The 12,300-nt window shown below is 59.8% G+C and overlaps 1 protein-coding gene across 1 annotated transcript in view; it reads right to left on the bottom strand.

Moving 5' to 3' along the window:
* ZC3H3 (zinc finger CCCH-type containing 3) overlaps nt 1-12,300 on the bottom strand; it is a 105,337-nt gene that overhangs the window by 42,557 nt on the left and 50,480 nt on the right. The gene's annotated exons all lie outside the window — the stretch shown is intronic.

Below are 12,300 nucleotides of genomic sequence, written 5' to 3'. Positions count from 1 at the left end.
GCACCTGCGGTGGGCACACGCTCCGGCTGCGATGACCACGGGCCACTGGCCCAGCTGCCAAGAGACTTCTGTCCCCCTCTGGCCCCCGACCCCCACCTCAGGGACACTTTGGCCGTCATCAGGGAACACTGACAAGGAGTCCCAGGAAGTGGCGCCCCCGACCCCACCCATGAGGCTGGTAACTCCTGAGCCCCGAAGAGCCACAGTAAGGGAGCAGTGTCCTCCAGTGCACACCTCTCCCGTGGATAAAACCACCCGCCCTGGCCAACTGGCTGTGCACTGCGGGGTAAGGGTCCCTGGGGCTGCAGGGCAGAGGGTCTGCAAGGTGTCCACGTGCTGGTGAGAAGCACACCTGGCCCTTGGTACCTGGGCTGAGGCTCCCTTGAGTCTGCTTCAAGGCTGGGGCTATTTCTACCAAAGCGGCCCCGGCACACACCACCCTAGCCTTCAGGACCACAGACACCATAGAGTCAGCTCCACCTTGTCCTGCCTCCCCTTCATCCACAGCTCAGAGAGCCCTGCACTGAGAGTGCACAGCGACAGCCTCACAGACCCCTGGTCAGGCAGGTTGAGGGATATGCAAGTCCAAGGGCTGAAGAGGCTGTGACAGCCCCTGGAGTTAGCTGAGCAGATGACCCTGGCTAGAGGAGGAGACTAGGCCAACAGACCCTGAGCCCGGGCAGCCCCCACTCCTGCCAGATACTCCACAGCCTCCGGGAAGCCAAGGGGCAGAGTAAGACAGGAGGGGCCTGAGCTGCACTCCAGAGGCACCTCCCTGCAGCTGCCAGCCACACCCACAGCCCTGCGGACCCGCGGGCAAGCAGCCCCCAAGGTGGGGCACTCAGGGCTTGACATAGGCCTCTGCAGGGCACGGGGCTGCCAGGGTGCATTTCAGCAGTGATTAGCTCATGCAAATTGAGCTTCATTCCACTTGGGCTCACACTCTGCTTAGGATGCCATGACCCCTGAGGTGGATACCGTGCCCCCAGCAAATCTGGGCAGCAAATGTGGGCAAGACGTTTTTGGGCAGCCATGGATACACAGGCAGCAAAGGGACCAGTCAAGTGGGAGGCGAGGGCGGGCAGCTCAGGCCTGGCACAGGGCTGTGCCCCTGCTCTACGCTCTCCATGCCACACCGGTCCCCATGGCCCTGCAGCTGCACAGGCCTCTGCTGTGGAATACCCGAGCCCCCCAACTCTGCCACAGCTGCAGGAGACCCTTTTCCAGCTGGTCTGGGCCAGGGTGGGGTGCCCCCTAGACTCAGACCTATAGCAAGCACGAAGGTGGGGCTCGCTTGTCTGGCTGGATGGGGCAGGTGCAGGGGGACGGCAGCATATCCGTCAAAGCTACCCACGAGGAGCCAACAGACCTGGTGGTACTGGGGACGGAGCAGCCCCGCTGTCGGGTTCAGCCGCCATCCCCACCACTCAGCCCCACAACCCCTCCGGGCCTCGGTCCCTCTGCCTGCAAGCTGGGGTAATTCTCAGCAGCCGGGGGCCTCCAAGGGCCCATTAGAGAGAATGGGAGCAGAGAGAGCCTGGCGCCGGGGATTGGAGCTGCAGTGTAAGTACAAGCACTGCGGCCAGAGCACTTAACCCAGTTTCCTTTAATTAAAATTCTAGTTCACAAACACCAATCTTGGCGGGAAAGAGCCCACCAAGGGGCCTGGCAGTGCTGAGTGGTCTGCTGGCCCCACCTCCCACCCATCCTGTCTGCGCCCTGCACACTCCAGCTGATCCCCAACCCCTGGCCGGGCACTGTCTGGGCCAGAAGGGTGGAGGGCAAGCATCCTGCCGGCCAGACTCAGACCTCCAGGCTCTCATCAGATCCTGGGGTCCCGGTGCAGCCCTGGCCTCCGGGTGCCTGCAGGCCCAGCAGGTGCATGGCCCATACCTTCAGCTTACCCTGGCACAAGGCCTGGAGGGAGGGCCAGGCCAGGCAGAACCTCCTGCACCAGCCTCTCGGTTGGAGAACCCCGTCAGTCCCGGGGGCTCACAGGCAGGTTCTGACCTTCCACAGGAGCTACAGCCACTGTCTAGGGGACACTCAGCTTGACCCCAAATCCCACAGTCAGGCTGAATCCAGGGCCCTGCACCAGCTCTACAGTACCCACAGGCCTGAGGAGTCTCACCACCCACAGCCAGCTGCTCCTTCATACGGCAGCCCAGGGGCGGCACTGGGAGGGTGAGGGGGCTGGTGGCCAGGGTGCACCCCCAACTGCAGCACCAGCCACTCACAGAGCCTCTGGCCGTCATACAACTGGGGCCAGAGCTAACTGTGGTCCTTGCCCCAGACAGGCCGCTCAGGGCCAGCCTGGACTTGCTCCCGGGAGCCCCCAGCTCCCTGCCTCCCCACAGGCTCCAGTGAATAGATGGTAAGGCTGCACTCTCGCGGGAAGCACCCACTCCTGCATGCCCGACCCTACCCACAGCACAGGATGGGTTCAACGCCGGCCGCCACAAAGCAGGAGGCACACGCAGGCAGCAGAGCCAACCCAGCTCCGCCTGGGTCCAGCCAGGACGCCCTGAGGGGATGGCTGGGAGGGAGGCCCAGAACCCAGGCACGCGAGGACTCACCTGTGGGAGTGTCCCCCTGACTGAGGCTCACATGGGGACGGGCCACCACCCACTGACTGTGCAGCTCTCCAAAGGCACCTGGAGGGAGGGCGAGGCCCGGGCCTGCAGCACCTGCTCCCCTCCCCCAGGGGCAGCCACAGCTGGCCAGGCCCAGGGAAGGGCCAGTGGGGCAGAGGCAGCAGGGCCTCTGGGGGTCAGGAGGCACTGGAAGCTTCCAGGACCACCCCACCCACCAGGGCTTCCCCCTCAGCTCTGTCTCAGGAGCTTGATCTGGCCATGCCCCTGCTCATTTTTTTTTTTATTTTTATTTTTTGAGACGGAGTTTCGCTCTTGTGGCCCAGGCTAGAGTGCAATGGTGCGATCTCGGCTCACTGCAACCTCCGCCCCCTGGGTTCAAGAGATTCTTCTGCCTCAGCCTCCAGAGTGTCTGGGATTACAGGCGCACGCCAACACGCCCGGCTAATTTTTGTATTTTTAGTAGAGATGGGGTTTCACCCCATTGGCCAAGCTGGTCTTGCACTCCTGACCTCAGGTGGTCCACCTGCCTTGGCCTCCCAAAGTGCTGGGATTACAGGTGTGAGCCACTGCGCCTGGCCGCCCCCGCTCATTCTTATGGATGAACACGAACAATTAACTCGTCCCCTTCTCCTCCCTCCTAAAAAACACCACTTACTAGAGTGTGAGAGCACCCAGAGAACGTTCGTGGATCTGGGTGGAATGGAGACGCCGCAGCCCCCGCCGAGCCGTCCCGGGCTCTGTGCCCGCTCTTCATGCTTGGGAATGTTTCCAGCCCCCCACTGCCCACCACCGCCTCAGAGCCCAAGGCCTCCTGGGTATGGGGGAGGGTGCTTCCCGGTGCTCAGCACACCTAGCCCAGCAGCCTCATTCCGAGAAGCTGAATCCTGGGAAGATGCTGTGGCAGAACCTCGGGCCTGCGCAGGTTGGCAGGCGACGGAGAGTTGTCTGGGGTTGCCCTCACCCCTGCCCTCGCCCTGGCTGCCTGGCTGGCTTTGGAACCTGCAGCAGGAGGGTGCTGGGAGGGTGTGGGGTGAGGACCTTGTAGCTTTTCATGGCCGTGGGTGTCACAGCACTCGAGTAAATTGTGACCCTAATGGAGAGGACGGCCTTTGGAAACGAACTGCATTGAGAAAGGGGATGAAATTAATGAGATAATAGCAGGGCCAAGGACCCGGAGTGCACGTCTGCCCTCACGGCAAGGCTCTGTAATTCCTTTTCTGCAACGGGAGCTGCAGATCTAAAGGCCTCTCCCATCCGTCCGGCAGGCCCACGCCGCCAGGAAATTTCATTAACGCTGGAAAATAGGAAAGGTATTAAGCGTGGATAATGAAGGCCAGGGAGGGAACAGTGCCTTAAGATAGTCTTCTTTCTCGCCTTTGTAATGGGAGGCATGAACTTTCCCTTCAAATCCATTTCTAATCCATTTGAAATACTACAGCAAATTATCTTTCCTTCAGCCCGAAAGCGGCCAGCCAATTTACTCCGAATAGAAGTGACAATGCCCCAGGATTTATCACCATAACCTTGACTACACCAGGGCGAGGCTGGGCCTCCCCTCTCCCCCCTGGGGGGGCACAAAGGCCAGGAGGGGGAGATAACATTTTAAATGAAAAGCAGCGGTAATGGGGAGAAAGACACACACACCACAAAAGTAGGTGTATGAAGAAGCTGTCTGTGCAGTACTGCTTTAGGAGTAGCCGGAAACTTCCAGGCCAGAGGCTGTCCAGGTTGGCGAGGGGCACCGCGGGTGCCCAGAGGGCTGAGTCCAGGCCCTTCTGTCTCTGAAAGCCCCCGTCCTACCTCAGCCTGGGCCCCTCGGTCTTGCTGAGTGCTGCCAGCGCCGCCAGGCACAGGCAGCAACAGTGGGGGCCAGGTGGATCTCTGACCCTCGACCCTCAGGGATTCCTCTCGCCTGTCCCCCGGACTTCAGTGGTGCTGGGGGCCTGGGCAAGATGGAAGAGAAGCTTGCTCTGAGGTCCTGGTTTTCCTGAAAAGCCAAGGGCAAAGCTGGTGCATCCCCTGCCGGCATCCACAAGGCATGCCCACGCACAGCCTGCCAGGTGCCAGGCCTCCAGGCCTGCAAGCCCCGGCCTGGGCCACTGCCACCGAGTGGTCGACGCAAGGACTTTGAGGACCAACCCTAGACACCCACGCTCTACCCACTTCCTGAGGGCACTGCCCGTGGCAGGTCAGAACAGCCCCCTTGCTATGTCGCGTGCGCCGTGCAGGCTGAGAGGGGCCTCACCCCAGGCCGCGTCATTGCTCCTGGGCACAGATGCGCACACACACGTGGACCAGATCAGTGGCCTCGCAGTCAGGGCAGTGCACGCACATCAAGCAGACCCTGTGCACTGCCTGCCCCCAGGGTGATAGCCTCAGCGCTTGCGCTCCCAGCAGAAGCCCCAGCTCAGCAGAAACACATTTGACAAACCAATGCAGCTCCTTGGGCAAGCCCAGCCCTCTGAGCACCCGGGCCCTTTCAGGCCCTGCTCCCTGCCATGGGCGCTGCCTGCGGTGTCTCCATGCCATGGGACCCAGCTCCAAGACCAATCAGAAACTGCTGGGCCTGGCAGTCAGTGTGACTGGCACACTGGCATGGTGGGAAGGCTGAGGGAGGGGTCTGCTCTCTTGACTCAGGCACAGGTGGTGAGGGGACTGGGGGAGGCCTCTTCCACCCAAGAGACCTGGGAAGCAGCCCGGTCCCCAGGATGCCCTGGCCGGACACACACTGGTGGCACCAAAGGTCCAGGCCACAGCCAGGCAGCTTTTAAGCCCGGAAGCCATGTCTTCCGATTGCCTAGTACCAGAGCACCTTCAGACACATGCTGCCCAGGACACCCTCCCTGAGGCTCTGTGGTTTGTTCAACAGGGGGGTCTTCCAAGGCCTCGGGTCATGTGGCCAGGGCTTTGAGGCCTAGGCCAGACTGTAGGCAGCCCTGGGAAGGCCGGGCCTCCCCGGAGCATCCTCCCAACCCAGCTCCTGGGCCCAGTGGTGTGACCAGTGGCTGCACAAAGGCTGACACAGACCACAGTGGGACCACAGACCCTCATCTGGAGGAGAGCCGCCGACAGGAACCAGGGGCTCCTTCCCCACAGCAGCCCCTCAGCATCCTTCCCTCCCCACCCTCCCAAAGTTCCCATGCCAGCCTCAGTGACATCCCACCCCACGTGAGCCCCTGAGAACTCCATGAGGTTGTGTCTGTGCTTGAGGAGAAGACCTGGGAATAGACAAGTGACCAGGAGCAGGGGAGGCGAGGCCAGCAGAGGGGAGAGTCGCTCCCAGACCCTCCAGACTTGCCAGTGGCTCCGCAGCAGGGAGGGCTGGGGTTTGAAGTTTTCTTCTAGGCCGGGCACGGTGGCTCAAGCCTGTAATCCCAGCACTCTGGGAGGCCGAGACGGGCGGATCACGAGGTCAGGAGATCGAGACCATCCTGGCCAACACTGTGAAACCCCGTCTCTACTAAAAAATACAAAAAACTAGCGGGGCGAGGTGACGGGTGCCTGTAGTCCCAGCTGCTCTGGAGGCTGAGGCAGGAGAATGGCGTAAACCCGGGAGGCGGAACTTGCAGTGAGCTGAGATCCGGCCACTGCACTCCAGCCCAGGCGACAGAGCGAGACTCCGTCTCAAAAAAAAAAAGGAAAAAGAAGTTTTCTTCTTGCCAAGCGCCATCAAAGGGTGGAGGCGGTGAGCGGACATCAGACCCTGGAAGGGAAACTGAAGGCCGAGAGGGACGGTGGGGACCCTCCAGGACCCTCATGTTGTCACCCCGCACCTCCTGCTGCTGCCAATCCAGCTCCAATCTTGTCTGTTAAACACAAGCCAGCCCCAGCCGGCCTTCCTGCTCCCACAGCCAGGCCCCACAGCCAGTGTCGGTCAGCAGTTCTCCCCATGAGGGGCCTCGTCAGCCTCCACTCAGACCCCCTGCCCAGGGCCCTCAGCCTCACCACTGACAGAAGCCTCACTTTGAGACAATGTCCAGACCCTGCACACGTGCCCAGGGCCCTCAGCCTCACCACCGACAGAAGCCTCACTTTGAGACAATGTCCAGACCCTGCACACGCCACGCAGAGCCCCAGGCCTGCACAGAGCCAGCTGGGTCTCCACCCTAGTTCACAGCTGAAAGGGGGGGCTGCACCCACCCCACCCTGCAGGTTGGTTTGAACACTGCACATCTGATCAAGTCCCTGTCAAGACCCTGTAGTGGGTCCCCTTGTTCTCAAGATGACCAAGTCAGAAGGTCCTGCGGGGCCAGGCACTCAGGTCCTGCTGGCCACAGCTCCCATGCAGCCTCCCTCCAGCCTAGAACTCCTGTTTCCCTGGGAAGTTCTGGTTTCTGGAAAGCACCATGCTCCCTCCTGGCACCAGATCTTTGCACATGCTGTCCCTCTGTCCAGATCCCAGGGCAGGCCTGAGGCCAAGTGCAGATGTCACACTCCTGGGGAAGCTGAGCACAGGGGCTGTATCTGCAGAGACCACTGCTGCGCCCCTGGCCCTGCAGATGTGCCGGGCACGCAGGGGGCTCTGTAAATGTGTGTTGCGAGAACACACTCAAGTGTGTGTCACCGTGGGGCTCCCAGGACCTCTTAGGAGGAGCGTGGGGTGGGGAAGGGTCAGGAGGCCCTGGTCAGTTACAGGCATTCAGGAAGGAGACCTGTGACAGGGAGGTGGCTGCCACGGCTTGGTCAGCATATGCAGGGAGTGGGCTCAGGCAGCAAGGGCCAGGCGCTGGGAATGCGGGCTGGGGCAAGATGGGCTCTCTGAGAACCAAGGGAGAAGCGGGGCTCAAGGAGGGAGGCAGGGTCAGAACACATGCCCTGAGAGCTCCGAGAAGGGCCAGGCTGTCCCTGTCTCCCCAGGATGATGACCAGGCTGCTACGGAGGGGACACGGGGACGTGCAACATGCAGACGTGGAAAGACCCTCGGGGGCACAAGTATGATGACGGCAGGAGAGGTCAAGGGCTGAGTGAGGTCTTGGCCTGGCCCTCGTAGCCTGAAGAGGCAGGACCACAGGAGCAGGCACTGGGCCACGGGGACACGACCTCAGGGCCTCCTCGGCTGGGGTTGTGTCCGTGTGTGGGCCGGGGACCCAGCAGCCCCCGGCCAGGTCGCCCAGGCCAGTGGCGACATGCAGTAGACAGGCAGGCCAGCTGGGACACAGAGAAAACAACCAGGGAAGCATTTTTCAGGAAATGGAGCACAATTTTTCGAAGCTTGGAGCCCGAGCAGGGAGTGCAAAGTCAGCAGAAGAGGAGCGGCTGGGGGAGGCGGCGCCGCAGCGAATCCCCAAGTAGGTCAGGCAGAGCCGCGCCGTGACAGGCACTAAACTGCTTAAGTGGGGCTTTCCACTGGAAACGCTGACGCCCCCATCACAGTACTGGCTAGGGAGGCGAGCATGCATGTGCGCCCATGGGTGTGCGCGTGTGGGGCTGGCTGGAAGCCTCCCTCCCGGCTTCTCCTGGTGCTGAGCCGCTGTGGCCCCCAAGTGGGTTGACCAGGCTACATGGGGCCCTCACCTGGAGAGGCCCAGCCCCGCCAGGCTGGGCAGTGCAGGAGAGGTGGGTCTGCTGGACAGGCACTCACAGAGTGTCCTGGGTTCTGGAGGAGGAAGAGTCCCTCGGGAGAGGCCCAAGCTGGGCCGGCAGGGAGGGCGTGCAGGCCAGAGCAGAGGCGCGCGGTAGTGGTGCTAGGCGGGCTCCCGGCTCCTGGACTCCTCGACCTCAGGGGCAGGGCTAAGTGTCCAAGGGCGCGTGGCTGCCAGGGCTGAAATCTGACTACGTAGTGGCCACGCAGACCTCACGATGGCTACAGCCACCTGATCGTACAGAAAGGGCCCTCTTCTAACTTGCTCCTCACAAGTCAGGCCCCGTCCTCCAAACCCCAGACCCAGACCAGCTCCTGGGGCAGTAGCTGCTGTTCAGCAGGGGCTCCGGCGCCATGGCCAGATGGGCTCTCCAGTCTCCCTCTGTCACCCGCACAGCATCTACGTCCCAGTACGGGGCCTACAGAGACCGGCCAGCTGCTCAGTTTTCCAGGACACACCTCCAGCAGGTAGGCAGGGTTATAGGCCTGGGAGCTCAGACCCCTGCACCAGAGGCCAGAGGCGCCATGAGGGGAAAGAACCATGTAGCCTTGGGGAGAGCAGCCTTGTTTGGGGACCCCATGAGGACAGGGACAGCCTTGAGTGAGGCTGGTCCAGCTGGGCCCCTGGGCTGACTCGTGGAGCGGAGGCTCTGCTGTGCCACCTGAGGACCTCCTCACCGGGCACTGCTCCTTCCGAGGGCCACCCCTGCCCCGTCTCACTCCAGTAATGAATAAGAAGGATTTGGGGGCACCTCTGCAGCCTGGCTGGGTGGCAGGGGGCAGTACTAATTACACTGCCTCCGTTACAAACGCCGTGGTCCATTATGAGGGGCTGGGACTATTTTATGTATTTTATGTGCTCGCATCTATGCAATTGGTATTTCGATCAATGGATGCATTACAAGCTTTCCCTTTAAGAGCCTAATAAACAACAAGATGGAAAGTAAAATTCTCCATAAAATGACACTTTTAAAAATCCATTTCAGCTGAAGCTACTGGTGTTTTGTATGTCAGCTGCAAAAAACAAGCATTAGTGGGACTTCACAGCCCCGCTCCGGAGTGCCGAGTTCAGCTCGTCCGGCAGAGGCACCGGGAGGCCAGGTGCAGCCGTCCTTGGCGGGTCCACGACCCTTTGCACCTGTGGCCACCCTTTGAGCTGGGTCATCGGCCCAGGACCCACTCTGCCTGTGCCAGCTACTGAGGGGCAGGCTGGCCAGGAATCCTGCCTCGGACCTCAAGGGCCCCTCAGGTCACTGCTGTCTACAGAGACCCACAGCAGACATCCCCCCACTCCCAGACTCTGGGACAGCCCCTCCAAAGACCACACAGCCAATCCGGCTCTGCTCCCTGGAAAGGGGGTAACTTCAGCAAACTTCGTGCGGCCCTCCCAAGGACAGCGGTACCTGCAAAAACCACGGAAAACCCACAATAAAAACCTACTCACTTCAGGGGGTAACCAGAACCGATTATGAAGCAAAGATGTGTGAAAACCAAAAGCCTTGCAAGACACCGGCAAACACCAGTTGGAACACACAAAGAAGAAAAGCCAGAAAAACTATAAAGTAACTCAGGAAAACTTCTACAGCAGGTGTGCCTGGCCAGCATGTGGAAGTTATGGAGCATGGGTCTCCCGGGTGCTGAGAACAGGAGGGACGTAGGCGGGGCCAGGGATCTGAGGTGCTTGTGTGTGCGGCTGAAATCATAAGAAGAAGAAAATGCAAATCTATGATTTGGAGGCTGGTTCCCTGGTGAGGTCGAGCACCCGATCCAGTGTTTCTAAGGTGATCTGGAAGAGTAAGCATTCCGGAATAACGAAGGGCACAGACAAGTGGGTCAACAGTGAGGATGGAGAGTCTGGGAACAGCCCATACATCTGCTCACCCGAGTGACGTGGGCACCCCGCACCTGAGTGGGTCAGGGCCTCATTTCAATACATGTGTCTCCATGGGGAGACAAAAGGACTTTGGCCCCTACCTCAGACCACAAGTAAAAATTAATTCAAGAAGCCTCAGGCTTAAAATGTAAAAGCTAAAATAGCCAAGCTTCTAGAAGAAAACATGAATGTGGGGTAGACAAATATTTCTTAAACAGGACACAAAGAGCACTACTCATAAAAGGCTGAAAACCAGATGCCGTGGAAGAGCAGGCCCTCGGCTGTAAGCAGACGTGTGGGGCGGAAGACATCCACACAAAAACGAACTCCCACAGATCAGCCAAAAGGCAAATCACACACAAACAGGCCAACACCCAAAGAGACCCCCTTTACAGAAGGGCACCACCACGAGACCTGAGTGAAGAAAAAGATGCCCAGCAATGCCAGCCAGCGGGATGGGCATGAGGCCCCACACCCCCCAGCACGGCGGGGCCTGCGAATCCTGGCAAGGCCACGGGCCAGCCGCAACACTCACATGCTGCTGCTGGCAGGCTGGGGCAGCTATGTGAGATATGCTCTGGCCTCAGCTTCCAAAGCTCAGTGTCCATCACCCTCTGAGGCAGCAACTCCACACAAACAAGGGCTACCAGGCACCCAGAGACACGCCCACGACAGCAGCTTCATAACTGGCAAGGATGGGAGAGAGCCCAGATACCCACCCATCAACCGCAAGATGGACACACATGGTGTATCCGTGTCACAGAACACCACACAGCAGGGAAAAAGAACGCGTTCCCGCCACGCACGGCACTGCAGCAGACTGACAAACGTGGGCGCCTACGACTGCCTGGCTGCTTTCATAGAATGCTCTGCACTGGGCGGCTTCGACAACAGAAACACACTTTCTCACAAGGCTGGGGCGCCACACTGAGGCGCTGGCAAGGTTGCTTTCCGGTGGGATCTCCCTTCCTGGCTTGCACTGTCCTCCCATGGCTTTTCCTCTGGGCATGTGCCCCTGGTGGCACTTTTTATTCTTGTAAGGACATTAGTCCTAGTGGCTCAGTATAATCCCATTTAACCTCAATTACCTGTTTGAAGACCCCATCCCCAAATGCAGTCACATTGGGGGTTAGGGTTTCAATCTGTGAATTTGGTGGGGGACACAATTCAGTCCATGAAAAGTGATGAACAAAAGAAATCAGACACAGAACGGCATCCGCTACATGACCCCACCATCACGAAGCTCACACACAGAACAGCACTGCTCCACGACCCCATCGCCACGAAGCTCAGACACAGAACAGCACCTGCTCCACGACCCCATCGCCACGAAGCTCAGAGCAGGCAAAGCCAATTGAGGTAGGCAGCGAGCAGAAGAGCAGGTGCTCGTGGGGTAGACATGAGTGGGAAAGGCCGGAGGGAAGCTTCCAGAACTCATGCCATCTTAGGAAAGGCTGTTGTAAGCACATCAACACATGAAATCTCAAGAGACTGACAGATTTAAGTGCACAGAAAAGTAAAAACTTCTGTAAACATCCTCACGAAATTCAAAGTGAGGAAAATGACAAAGGCGACCCTCCTGAACACTCGGAGTTCCATGAATCCGTAAGAAACAAACCAGCTGGAGACAAGTGAACAAGGGAACACAAACCATGTTGAACTTGACCAAGAATTAAACCTAAGCCTGGATGGCACCCTCGTCTGCCCTGCTGTCCACGTTTCTGCCCATGGCTGCTGACGCTGACCAGGCCCAGAAGGGCCAGCGGTCCATACCCCCTTTGTCCCCCAAGCCAGTGGCAGCGCTCACCCCCAGGACTGTTCATCTGGATGAAGGTGCTTCTCTGGGGAGGGCCTAAGACCAGCAATGAGAGGAGCGAGGTGGGGCCTGGGTGGGGACCAGCTTGTGACTACCTGGCAAGTCAAATGTCATTGCCTGCAGGGAGCCTTCTAGGCTGCAGACACCAGAGAAAGGTTGGAGCTGGATCTGGTACCTGTGCCCTAACTGAATCGTCTCCTTGCTCTGCCACTCCCCATGACTGCTGGTACCCACTGGGCAGGGGACACCCTAGGTGGGAAGAGCTCAGCCAGGGCCTGGCTCCAAGAAGCTGGGTAGGGTGGGGTGGTGGAGTCCTGGAGAACGCGCAGCCAATGGAAAGGAGGGAGCTGGGGCTCCTCAGCCAACCTTTGGGGGGATGCGCCCTCCCACCGCGGCTGGGCCACGGAGCCCCGCCCACCACCGCCTGGCCCCGCC

Source organism: Colobus angolensis, unplaced genomic scaffold (assembly GCF_000951035.1).
Source record: "Colobus angolensis palliatus isolate OR3802 unplaced genomic scaffold, Cang.pa_1.0 Scaffold17, whole genome shotgun sequence".
Classification (NCBI taxonomy): Eukaryota; Metazoa; Chordata; class Mammalia; order Primates; family Cercopithecidae; genus Colobus; species Colobus angolensis.
The sequence above is the reverse complement of the archived record's forward strand: the minus strand, read 5'-3'. Positions and strand labels throughout refer to the sequence as shown.